The following is a 14,007-nucleotide window of genomic DNA, read 5'->3' as shown; positions in this document are numbered from 1 at the left end:
GAAACTGAACATCAGAGAAGGAAGTTTTTCTGAAACTGACAGCCACCATTGGAGCTCCTTGCTCATGTCTCCCCTCCTGTTCTGCTCATGCACAGGGTGAAGTGCACTACAGGTGCACAAAAGTGAGCCAGGAGGGATTTTTACTTTCTCTGTCAAATCCCACTGAGAGTTGCCTGTCCCCTTTTGCGCTTCCCTCAGGCCAGGGCAGTGAAGAGGAAAAGCTGAAGGAACACTGAGTCACTATGAAGAGGTGTCTGGCTGGTCCACATCGTCAATGAAGATATCTGAGTGCCTGCACTCTCCCCTCCATGCAAGCTTCCTGCAAGCTTTGGAGATGTAATATGTACAAAAGACAAAAAAGCTCTTCTGGGTCTAAAATGAGACTTATGAGGAGCAGAAAGTGTGCACACTCTGAAGATAAAGAATCGAGAATTGGGTGAGAGATGAGCTTTGAGGTGGTAAAGCATTAGTAAATCAGGCAGAGTTATACAGAGTGCATGCTGACCATCATGAGCTGTGCCAAAAAGCACAGGACAAAGCATGGGGGGAAAATCACCTCACTTTGCCACAGGTTTTAAGGAGTGCGCAGATGAAACCAAGTGACAGCAGGGTTACTGTCTTAAGTACAGTATCACAAAAGAAAATGAATGTACGCTCAAGTGCAAACAAAAGTTCTTGTTTAGTTGGAGATGGCCACAGGAACATGACCTGGCTTGGTGCTACAAAGAGTGATACAATCATTCCTTTGACAGTGAAACCAGCTGAAGGAGAAAGTAGAATGTAGGAGTTAGGTCAGTCATCTTTTCTATGTGGAGTGGCAGTATGCTGCCTGAATGTGCTGATAGGTTACAAAAAGGAAGAAAATACACATACAATGTGTGTAATTAGAACTCAATGAGATGCATCCATCAATGGGGTGGAAGCATACCTAGTTTTTGATCTCAGTCAGCAAAAAGGCAGAGACCATATTTTCTTAGGAAGCCCTTCTAAATGTGGCAGAAAAATTGAAAGAGTAGATGGAAGAAGACAAACTTTCCCCAGCTCAAGTCTGAAGCCAAGTTCCCTTTGCATTGCAGAAGAGGTGGGTTGACTTTTGATCACACAAACATAAGTAAAACCCCCAGACACTCAAGGTGCAAAGAGGACACATTCCCTTGCCTAAGTATAAGCCAAATGGAAGAAATTCAATGTGTAAAAGGATTCCATTGCTTCTGAATGGAGGTCTTGCTGAAACCAAGTATTTTTTTACATGTGAGGCATCAACAGGATTCTGAAACTCTCCTTAGGAGAAACACAGAACACATTTGTTCCGTTCTAACACCTTATATGTGCAGAAGAAACTATTTCCCTTGCCTGCTGCTTGGGTTTTCCTTGACACCTATGACAACTCACTGGAAAAACCAACAGATTTGGGATGGTCTGGATTTTACTAGAGTCTACCTAGATGACACTTGGATTTTGGAGAAAAACAGAGTCTCTTAACAAGTCTGGACTGAGCCACATCTGCTAGCTGAAAGTTAAACACCCCCAGAATACCATGGAAACAGCAGATGTGTGACAGCAGGTGACAGGGTGTGATGTCCTGAGCCTGGTAAGGCTGTGACCATCACAAACACAGCTCCTAAATAAGCAAAAAGATGTTACAGAGATTCTGAATCATGCAGGGAAGTGGGGGTTTTAAATGGCTACTTGAAGGAACAATTCAATACTATAAATGCAGGGGATTGACAGAAAATTTGCAATTGCCCTAGCTGTAAAGAAGGAATTACAGAGACCCTTCCTCTGAAGCTTTCTGATGATAAGCACACAATTAGGATGTCCCCACTCTCTTCATCATAAAGGGCACAATACATTATGGGTGGTCTTTGTGGAGTCTAAAACCATAGCTGCTGCCTCAGGGAAGATCCATCTGGACACATGGCAATGCAGAGGCTGACCATTGCTAGTCACAGTCAGGGTTGTGCACTTAGGGCTCAACTCAGCCTTGATCTTCTCTCACATTTAGCATGTATTAGTATGAGAAGCCCTGCTAAGTCAAAATCATGTTTATAAACACCTGAAGGTAGGGTATAAGAAGATGGAGGTGAAGCTGTTAGTCAAGTGGTGGGGGCTTTCAAACTGTGAATTATGATGACCCTGCACAGGCAGCTATGCTGGGTGAGTGAACTAGTTTCTGAGGGCTTGTTATTCTTGTTTACTGTACCTCCCATAGCAGAAAAGAAGCCCTGTTGTGCTTGCTTTGCTTTTGTAGGTCCTGCCTGTGTGTGCTCACTTGCTTTCCTGCAAGCGCTGCCCTAGGACAGGTCCATTCTGTCTTGACTGATGGCCTCCAGCAGCTGAGGATCTCAGACCTACCTAAAATATTGTAAAATTCTGAAAAAAAATATCAGGACTTAGCAGCACTTCCTGTTGCTGCTTCATCTAAGATAAATGGAGCATCTCTTAGGAAAACACTGCAATATGTGCAACAGACTGGGAGAATCATTCTTTGCCCTATTTGCAAGATGAAGAAGTTGATGGAAGAGCCTTTTCCCCTTCATACAGGAACTGCATGCAGGTAATTGGGTTTGTTACTCAGAAGGCTAGGAGGTAGGAGGCTAGGATCACCCTAGGTATAAACATCTACTGCTGCTCTTGCAAACTCCCAATAAAAGAATTCTTATCAAGACAGCTTTAAGTGATACTTCATGTGGATAAAAGCATCAGGAAACATCACAGGCAAACAGGAAATAAAAGGGAAGTAAGACTTGATATGGAAAGCTGGACTTTTTATTGGATGCATTAAGATGAAAGAACAGATAATAGAGAAGGGAGAGCTGCTTGATGTAGGGTCAGAAAATGGTTTTTCAAAGCTGGATCTTCTAGATACCTTTTAACTAAATATGGGCTTGGGTTTTTTTGTTTTACCTTTCACTGAGGGATATCATATAACCAACTGTTCCTTGCATTAACTCAGGAATTGTGGCATGTCTTTGTGTCATTATTCTTCCTGCAAGCTACCCTGTTCCATAACTTAGTGTGCAGTAGATACATGTTTAAACTGTGGCACATAATTTCCAAGACAATTAAAATGTCTTCCCTTCCCTTCCCCTCCCCCTCCCCTCCCCTCCCCTCCCCTCCCCTCCCCTCCCCTTTTTTTCCCTCGGAATGGCCCAGGAAATTGTTTTAGGATACTTAATACATCCCTATTTTTAATTTCAGCCATGAAACATTAATTTTCAGTATTTGCTCAAGACACCTAGTTCTACAAAGCAGAGTGGTTATCAGGAACAGACAGAGCAGTGAAGAGAAAAATGACTGTTATGTACATGATGCAAAGAAGAGGAAAAAGGATGCAGGACAGTAAGAACCAGTAAAGTTGTTTATATACTCAAGGTGATCATTAGCAATACTTGGTTTAAGTTTCATGACAAACTCATTTATAATGCTAAGTTTCTGGCAAACCTTCTTCACTCTGCAGAATATGAAAAGTCACTTTGCAGTTAGAAGCTGATCTATAAACCAGCAGACATAAGTATTTTTGTGGGGTTTGAAGCTAATCTTTTATACAACAATTTTGCAATTCTGGAAATGCCATTGCCAAATATTTTGATGTTTTCATATGCAGTAGTGCAACAGAAAGCCATATTCTATAGTTTTACATTGGCAAAGCTGAGGCATTTCACAAAAAGACCAATTTGACAATTGCTAACCAATTTTTCAATAGCCAAAGCAGATGGCACAAATTATTGTACACAATAAAGCATTCATATGGCTATACCACAGCTGGACCCAAGTTAACTTTCTTTTCTTAAAAGGAATCTGCAATTTGAGCTGAATTGTGGGAAGAAATATTATAATCTCTCTGACCACCAAAAAGCACTTGATTTCTTGTGTAATTCTAGTGAACTGAGACGTTTTGATAGAAATAATTTCAAAAACTCCAGATGTTAAAAATACTTCTATTCATCATGGTTGCAAGTGAGTCTGCCAGGATTCAATGACATATTTCTTCCTAGAGAATTTGGGGTTGCTTTTTCAATTTGGGGTTTTATTTATTGGGGAGTGTCTTCTCAGAGCCTGTGACCTGATGGTGGAAAACAGCGTGTGTGTCTTTTCATAGGAGATTTGGCTTGACTGTCTGCACTACTTGCAGATAGAGACACAACTGACCACTTTATTTGAAAATCCCTAGCAGGGACCATCTATGTCTTTAAAAAATAGATGGCATATTTTTCTTTAAAAGTAGTTGAAAAAGGTTCAAGGCTCACTGCTGGAGAAGGAAGCAGAATTTGAGACAGAAGCTTTTGAAGGCTGTATGGATCTAGCTGGTTTGGAAAGGTTATCGGAGCATTGCCATTATATATTGATGAAAATTATATACTTTTTTTTTCTTTATTTTTGATGCTATGTGCTTTTTAAAAATCACTTTCCCTGTTTTAAGAGCTGCTAGGGTGACTAACAAGAATCTACAAGATTTTTTTTTAAATGAAATCTAGGTAGATTCAGAATGGTGGATAAATATTTCTAAGGGGCTAATTGAAGTAATGATCTACTACAGTGGTGAAGAAAACAGTGGTGTGCAAGTTTAGGAATAAAAATATTTATGGGCAGGTAAACAAATCTCTCTCTCTCTCTTGTAATAATTGCAATAGCTTAGTAGGCAATAACCAGCATGTTATCATTTCTCTCAGGCAATTGCTTTCTTCCTTCACACTCAGTGAGATTCTTTAAATAAGCCTCAGACTCTTATTTTTTCAATGCTGCAATATAAAACAGCACTTACAAAGTTATAGGTCATTTTTAAAGACATTCTTGCAATTCTGCAAAATTTTCTACTTTTACTCAGGATTGGTTTTAGAAGCTGACAGGAATTATTTAATGTTATTTTAGACTATTCTGTAAGACTTAAAGTATTTTCCACTACATCCTCTTGAGCACTTGAAGTTTTCCCTCTATGCCTACTTCTAGATCAGAGGTGGACTGTGACCCCATTGGGCAATAATGAGCTGTGACTGGATCGCTATTTCCTGACTTAGGCATTTTAAAACAACGATTCAGCAACTGATTGAATCAAATAAAATGTATAGAAGGACAGCCATCTATTTTCAGCTTTTAACCCAGGGTTTTGACATTTCTAAAAATAATGTTTTCTAGTGAAATTATTAATTGCCCCTGTGTGAAGAGTATAAAAATTTCTCCTGAAGATGCATTCAAACTTCTAACAGAATTTGCTCCAGCTGCATTTATATTCTTTTGGTGTTTATTTTCTACCAACCACATTTTGCTCCCAGCATAACTGATGGCAAGTGAAATAAGTTCACATGCTCAACTATTTGCATCGGAAGTGATGGATTTTATAGGGGACGAGACATCAATAGGTCAGGTTTCCTCAAGCCATTAAACAGGGCCCAGGTACAGAGGCAATTAAGTAAAACATATACCAATCTGACCACATTCCTAGCCAGGAACCAGATGCACAAGTGATTATGTGATGTCAGTCACTAAGGTGCTGACAAAAGTTACAATCAGCAATGCAATAATGCATCAAGCACATTTTATATGGGATTGGAAACTGTTTATTAACAAGCAGGGGAGTAGCAGGGTCATACATGGTAAGAGAAGGAATACATTTATACTCTACTTCCAGCTAATAAATTTTATAGCAGCTTTAATATTTTTAGGTATGTTGCTGAAGGGAAGTGTTATGAGACCAAAAAAGAAAGATTTTAAAGGCTCTAAAATGCTATAATCCAACGTTTATTAGAATTTGTTTTAGTGGGTTGCTGTCGCTGAAATAGTCAGGCTCACAATTATGCCTCCTTGTAATGTGAATTAAACTCATCTATCTGATCAGGGAAAATAAGTGTTTTATTAAAACTAGGACTGATTAATCAATACAGCTCACATTACAGAAATAATTTAGCAAAATATTTCGCTAGTGGTCAGAAACAATACTTGAACTGAAGATGAAAAATCAAGGGAGGTCTATTAACTGTGATATTAGATTGAAAACCTGAGCAGCCTCCATCAGAAATTCAGGTTAAATTTATCAGAGGCATTATTTATCCTTAGGTGCTGCAGCTTACCCAGCTCCAGGAACTTGCTGGGATTCCTGTGGAGTGGGGATGAGGTGCCTGAGTGATCTTTTCTCAGCCCCTTCCCAACACCAAGACGTTCAGCAGCATCTGCTCCATTGTCACCAGAGACGTCCAGTTAGTCAGTCCCAATTCCTGTGCCTCCAGGGTTTTGTCTGGTTTCAGTGGGCAGCCTGATGATGGCTCTGGCCATCCACATGCACATAAATTACTCTTTCCTTTGGGGCCTGGAAGAAAGTATCTTCAGGTTTATACAGGTTAGAAAATGTCCATGGATCTAGTGTTACCTGGCAAGTATTAAGAGTTGGACATTGTAATTATTTTAGCTCTAGTGATTAAAAGGGTCTGATGCCATTAAGATTTGTATGTAAACATTTTCTTTTAGTAGTATCTTTATCTGCACCTTAATGCCAAGCATGCTCTGGTTTCTCTGTGTTAGCTGTGTTACAGATACTTGACTGCTAGTTTCACTTTTTATTAATTGTGTGTTCTGCTGTTGGGGTCCACAAATGGCAATGAATGATCTTAAATTCAAACTACATATGATGTTCAATTTAAGTTCAAAATGAATTGAAGTTCTTCTGTTCATCTTCCTGTTTTATTAACTGATTTTTGAGCAAAATCTAAATTTGCATCCTTTTAAATAGTCCTTTGCAAACTAGCTGGTGAGACTGTACCTTTTGAATTAAGAAAGTAATCGCCAGTTTCTCTGGGTTTTGGTGGGTCTGGCCATATATTTGACTTTTAAAGACAGTGCATTTCTTTTCTTTCTATGAATGACTGGACCTATGGATCCACTGCCTTTATTTTAAAATTAATCCCATGCATCCTTCAGGCTTGGGAAATACGGAGGCTTAGGCTGCAGAGTCAGGAATCTTTTATATTCACCAGTTAGTCCTTGGAGCTGATGGGCTATAAAAGTTCTTTTTTGAGATCTGTATCACTGGGAGATTGATGACCTGGGCTACAAGAAGGGCTCCTATAATTGTGCCATGATGCCATTGAAAAGTATTGCATCTGTTTATGGGAAAGAAATAATGCAATTTTATTTGAAGTTCTAGTCGTTCCAGAATGTCTGTGTGATCAGAGGCATGTAGGTATAGCTTAGGTAGCTAAGCCTGCTCTTTCTGTTTTTGTGACATTTCAAATACAAAATGTGTACAGGCATGCAATAAAAAGTTTGGTTCATCAGCCTGCACAGACTTCCTTCATCTCTTACCATTCATTGACTGTGATATCTCATGTACTTACTAGGTGATTCATAGTGCTGCAGTTCTCATAGCTTTCAAGCAGCTCTTTGGATTTTATTTAGCTTTAAAAGCTATTACTCACCAAATTTAGGCTGGCCTCTTCTTACCCTTTGTAAGAAGCAAATGCTGTGAAAAGTTGGTATCCCTTTCTGTGTGCCCTGCAAACTCCAAGCACATCTGTCTCAGCAGATGCTCCTCTGGTAAGCAAAAGATCTGTTTTCTCTACAGATAGGCCTGGTGGAAATGTGGGGAGCAGGAAACTGACTCCCGTTCAGCCAGTGGATGATGAAAACAGAGGAGCTGCAGTGGGGCAGTGTGAATTTCAGATTTCCAAAAATGTCAGGGAAGAGGTTGCTTTTTGATTTATCCCACTGTGATTTAATGGCTCATGCCAAATTCTTTGAGTCACCAAAAGGACTGCAACAATTTTCTGCTTCGTGGCAAAACAATAAATTTTAGTGTGCAGCCTCAATCCTTATCCTATTCCCTGAGATAAATATTCTGGTTGTGAAGACAAAGCAAAATCCAGTCTAGAGGCTGTGCTAGGATGGAAATCAAAGAGGCTCTCAGTCTCTCAAGTGCTCTGACTCCTGTTAGCCTGCTGACAGCTGATGGGCAAGTTTTGCCCTAGCAGGTTTTCTGATGCTGGAATTTCCATCCCTACATGCCTGGGGCAGACTTGGTTTTCTTGGATTGTCTCTTGAACTGGAAATGAAGATACAAAATGAGCTTAGAGAGAGAGATGGAAAGGATGAAGGTCCGAGTGCTTGTCTGTAGGAAGTTTATGTATTGACATTTGTAAAGATATTTCTTGTTTTTTTGTTTGCAGAGGTATAAGAACCAGTGTATCCAATCAGAATGCTGTACAAAGATCCAGGAAGCCTCCATCTGCTCCCCAAAATGCCTACAACTGAAGAGACCGACTGCCCTCTCATGAATCCAAAGCAAGTTGAAGAGAAACTGGAATGGAAGCTGGAAACTGGAGAAATACCTGAGTGGTGAAGAGGCAGCTGAGAGAAGCAACAGTCACATCCATCCTTGCATTTGCTGAACCTGACCACTGGCAAAATAAGTTTCAGGCACTGTAAACTGAAGCAAGAGGAGATGAAGAAAGCATTCAAGAAGGCAAGAAGAAGCTTGTCCCCCTCACTTTTTATGTCAAATACTTTTCTGGCATCTCACAGTCACACACAAAGAACAAAGCTGAAAGTATCACAGTCAAGAATATTTTAAGAAGCAGAGTTTGACTTGTATCCAGTTTATCATCTTACCTTGCATTTATTAACAGAATATTATGGTTTAGGAAACATATGAGCAGGGACATGGATAGTCTGCAACCCTAGAAAAAGATCTGTGTGATCAGTCAAGGATCCTTGACAACCTTCCACAGCAGTGCTGCTGGCTGGTGTTTTTGCATTTCTTTCATTGCTATAACCACATCTATATTGACAACATTTTCATGCCATTGAAAGAGACTCTTTCATATTTTCTGTTCCTGGACTAAACTGATTACTGCTGAATTTGAATAACTACAATTGTTTTCACTTTGTTTTGTGGCACTGTATTCAGCAATAATTAATATCTCTGTACCTTAGGTTTCCTCCAGATGCCTGCTGTTAAATTAATGAGTCTCCCATCTGGAAAAGCCTGTTGGAACCACTGCAGTGGCCATTTTCTCTTGCACTGGGACACTGTGGAAGCTCTCCTTCCTTGCTTTACTGTATAGCAACAAATATGCCTGTAGGCATTTAAATTCCAGTTCTGATAGTATTTGTTAGCAGTGATTAACCTGTAAATAGGTAAGGACCATGAATGCTTACCAAAAAACTCTGTGGTAAGGAAGCTTTTTGAAGATAGTTGGCAGCTTTCCACACTAATGTTTTCCACATTATTTTTTTCCACTCTAAATTGTAACCTGTAGAGGCATTTGATGCAGACAGCAAAAGTTGCTCGGCAAAGTGTGCTCTAAAGGTGGATCTGCAGAGAGGGAGAGGAAGGGCTGGTCAGAACTCCTATATGAACCTTCCTCCCAGCTCCTACTGAGACTCCCCTCCACTTCTGGTTTTGAAGAGATAATCGCTAAACAAATCAGGCAAAATCTTATTTTCTCATTCTATATCACAAATGCTCCTAAATTTTTGTTATTCTGCAAGTAACTTAGAAGTGATATTTGCAAATATTGACCTATTAATAAACTCTGCTGATTGCAAGAATGAGTTGGAATAAAGAAAAAAAAGTCCTCTCCAAATTGTTGTCAAAATTTTGGTTTAATTGCAATTTTGCAGATAAGTCCAGTGACAGATTAAAATCAAACTGTTCTGTTAAGCAAATTTAGAAAATTCCTTTATAATACCTCTCTGAAGAAGATACTGTTAAAAAAGATGACTTGGCAAGTTATCTCTTTTTTTTTTAATTAATTTTTTAATATTCCTTTCAGCTTTAAAATAGAAGAAGACTTATGATTTGAAGAATGGTCTCTTTTTGCAGCCACTCTGACTCTTCTCAAAGCAACATTGGGCATCTAAAAGAAACCAGACTGATAGGACAGGCATCCTGACTCTCAGAAGGGAACTGATGATTTCATCCTTACTTAACAATGCTAAAGTTTATCCTGCCTAATGGATTTGCTCCTTAAAGAGAGAACTCACTTGAACAAAATATTTCATTTCTTATTTGGTCTTAAATCCACGAAGTTTATTCTGGAGCCTTATTACTTTCTCTGTTATACTGGAAAGACTGCTCTTTCTGCTGAAGGCTATGTTCTCCTGAAATCCTCAACCCTGTAATGAATCTGGCATCTGATAAGGCACAGAAACCCTCCTGTCAACGTTAAGACAAGGCAGATGGGACTCCCTGCAATCAAGCAAAGGAGAGCCCACTCTTTAGCATGTGGTCTTTGAATTTGACATCTCCAGATCTGCAGAGTCTGGTTGACAGGGAAAGAATTTTCTTGGTGGTGGATCCAAATTCTCTCAGTTGATTCCCTGCAAAACATAAGAAAGCACAAGCTTGGCCACTCTTAAGAAGGGTGTTGCAAAATATCTATCCTTTGTATAAACTTTTACAACTGACTGATTTTATATTCTAGCTGAGGGGCAGCAAAAAAGGAGCTTTTTTCCTCTCTTACTGGGATGCTAAATGTTTCATTCTGTGGATAGCTCTGACACAATGGAGATGAGCATCAGATAAATACAACCAAGGACATAACACTAGGCTGAAAATAGAAGAGTAATTTAGCAAAGTGTATTATTAGAGTTGCCATTTTTGTAGCTGACCTCTCTGGAGAAAAACAATTCTCTTTACATCTGCACAGGCTTAAAAATAAATACCCCTTTTTAATTAATTTAATTTAATTAAATCCAGGACCTTTGTCAGGGTATGCCAGTAAAATGAGAATAAATCCTACTGTTAATAATGAAGGGTGCTCCTAAACCTGTTGCAAGAATACTGCTGACACTAAATAATACAGCTGTCCTACAATGTCAAGCTTGGCATGGGAGTTGCAGGAAGGGGGATATTAAAACTGGGCAAGAAAAAGACTCCACTTAAAAATTTTCAGTATCTATAAAGATTAATATGAGGTGTTACAACTTTGGTTTTACTGTCAATTGTTTTGGGGAAAGACAGGGTTATTTTTTGTTTTAATTGTTTCTAATTTTTTTTGTTTATTTTTAATAACACATTGGTTGGAAGTTAGACTTGTATGGAGAGAAGCATCCTCTGCACTACAGCCCATATTTACAGCTTCAAAGAGCAATTTCTCTGCTGCCCTGTGCTGCTGCAGGATTATTACACCTGTATCAGCTGGTATTACACACTGATGAGTAACAGCTCTTCGGTGCATTAACCTTAACTCCAGGACATCCATGAAAACAATTTTGGGTTGTCAGATCCTACCAGAGGCATTGCAACTATAATCTATATTATAGCTGCTATTCAATATTTTATTAGAATGCAAGATGGTATATTTTATCACTCTAAAATGAATAATTTTTGCAATTCAATGTTTGAATCATTAAACAATGTTTCTATAAACAGAGATATATGTATCCAATAAAGATCATCAAACATGGAGCTCTATAGACACTCAAATATTTCAGTTTGGGACATAAAATATTTTAAAGCAATAAAACTGAAATCTATGCTCTTTTCTTTTTTCCTCAAGGGATTTTAAAGTTGTTTTTCCTTCCTGACTGCAAGTCAAGTGTTTGAGGATGAAAAGGAATTTTTTTCCTTTTTGCCAAGGACAAAAAGCAGGTGAGCAGTCCTAGTTTTTTCTTTTGAAGGAACAGTGTATTTAGAAGGAGCAATAAAAGCATCTCTTTTTTGCAATATAGACTTCAGAAAGTTTTAAAAGGCTACTTAAAACCATTTTTTAAGACCAGTACTTGTTGTCTCCATCACAGACATCCCAAGCTGCATCAGGCCATGTTAAGCCTTGATCTGAGAAGAAGCTTTGACAACTTCTTGCACTGCCCTGCAGCCCCACGGTGTCATTTCTGTATAAAACACAACAGTGCTCATGACACGTTTGAGATGCCTTGGGCTGAAAGGTGCTGTAGCCTTTTCCTGTAATGTACAGCAAAACAACCCAGAGTATGGAAACAGCTGTGCCCTCTGGGAAGCCCTCAAGGAATCATGTCAGCTTTCTAGTAATTAATAACAATGGGCCTTAACCAAGATGGCCTTGTCTTTTTTTTTTTTTTTTTTTTTTTTTTTTTTTTTTTTTTTTTGTTTTGTTTTGTTTTGTTTTGTTTTGTTTTTTTCTTTTGTTTGTTTTGTTTTGTTTTTGTTTTCATTTTTGTTTTTCTTTGCATAACTGTAGCTAGGGGAATGACATTTTGTAAGGAAGTGTGAAATTTTATACAGAGCAACATCATATGAAGTTTTGGACTTTGAGGCATTATTCTCTTTCTGAAATATTTTGCATCTGAAAGGCAGTGGTGCTGGAGTGCTGGTGCCAGTCACACAATTTACTGGTTATATTTTATATGAATATAGTTCCTTTTTCTTTATTCACAGGAGCAGCCAAGCTTCAGACCCATGGATTATGTGGGACCATTTGAATCAGTTTTTAGTTTCCTAATAATTTTATTCATCAAAACTTAGGAAAAAAAAAAAGCCATACAAATGTTTAGAGGCTTTTTGGTTACAAGTTTGGGTTAAGCTAGTATGAAATGGAATATTACTTAACTATCTGAAAGCTTCCAGGTTGACAAAATTAGTTTTGAAATATTGCGAAATACAGGGAATGTATTTCTATGTTGAAATCCACAGGAACTGTAGATGCTTCGCAGTGTCACAGGACTTGGATTGAAATTACATTACAAAAAGCAGAAGGGAAAAAGTGAGTTTTTCCACATCTACAGCTGCTGTAATAGTATGGTGGAAAGAGCTAGACATACAGAAGAAGATTGCTGAAAGACCACATGTTGAAGCCCCTTTTAAATTCATGCCACAACAGCTTCTGCCAAGACTCTCCTGGAAAGCAGCAAAAGTTCCCTATGGTGACCCCAAATAAGATGCAAGATGAAAAAAATTTGCTTGATAATACCATCAGGAAAGCATAAATAAAACTCAAATATGTTGTTTCTTTTATAGAAATGTCACAAGGTCTTTAATATTCGCTGGAAGTTGCTTTGGCATTCAGGACTCTCATTTCCATTCAGGGGAAAGTGAAGAAATTAGAGCAATTTCACAAATAAAAATACTGTTCTATGTCAGGGAGAGGTGCAAGCGATGATGCATTCAAAAGGTCATCCAAAGTGGTGGTGAAGACCTTGAAAGTGAATGTGCCACAGACCTCTGTGAAGATCAAATTCTGCTCATTATCCTGATTCACAGCTTCAAAGTTCAGAAACATTAACATCTAAATTCAGACATACCTGCTTGACAATGATCTGCTTTCCAGAGGTCCTGGTGACCCAATTTAGCCAATAGTACAAGGTAATAGTTTGCTGTGGTAAAGTATTTGTTTCTGTGTGTGGCATCTGTGCCATATTTGCTTGCTGAGGTCGTGTCAGTGCCAGCAATTTCTCCTCTACCTATCCTTTAGGTAGATAATCCTTTAAAACATTCATACAATGGAATGTCCAAGACTTCCTTGAGGTGGTTTTCCAAAGGCTTAACAGATTTCATGGCATTTTGCACTGAAGATACTGCCACTTATGTGTAGAAAACAGAAGAAAGCTGGCATGAACATTACACTTACAGTGTCTAAAAACTGATAGAGTGAACAAGGAAATTAACAGTTATTTTATATGTTAAATATACATGTCAAAGTCGCGTATCATATGGCATCAAAGATTTGAAATCTTAAATCACCTCCTCCTGAAGGATGAAACATCTGTAATTTGTATTTGGAAACACCCAGTGAGATTAACTACTTGTGGATCTCATGGCCAGTAGCAGAGATAGCTTCATTGTTCCATTCCTCAGGCTGTGTATTTCACTGTGTTTGGCTGAACACCTCAACAGCCCAGATCACATCCTTTCCATTTGCAGACTTTTTCCCTAGCAGAGAAAGCATTAAAACCTGAACCCTGGGAAGAGCCTTGCTGCCTGGCTGTGAGTAGAAATGTGGGAGACAAGATACCCATTGAAGTTTTGCTTCTGGGACCCTCATTGGGGTGTTTGGGACAGTATCTCACAGTACAGCATCATGCACTTCCCTTTCCTAG

Source organism: Vidua macroura, chromosome 1 (genome assembly GCF_024509145.1).
Source record: "Vidua macroura isolate BioBank_ID:100142 chromosome 1, ASM2450914v1, whole genome shotgun sequence".
Classification (NCBI taxonomy): domain Eukaryota; kingdom Metazoa; phylum Chordata; class Aves; order Passeriformes; family Viduidae; genus Vidua; species Vidua macroura.
Note: the sequence above shows the minus strand (reverse complement) of the source record.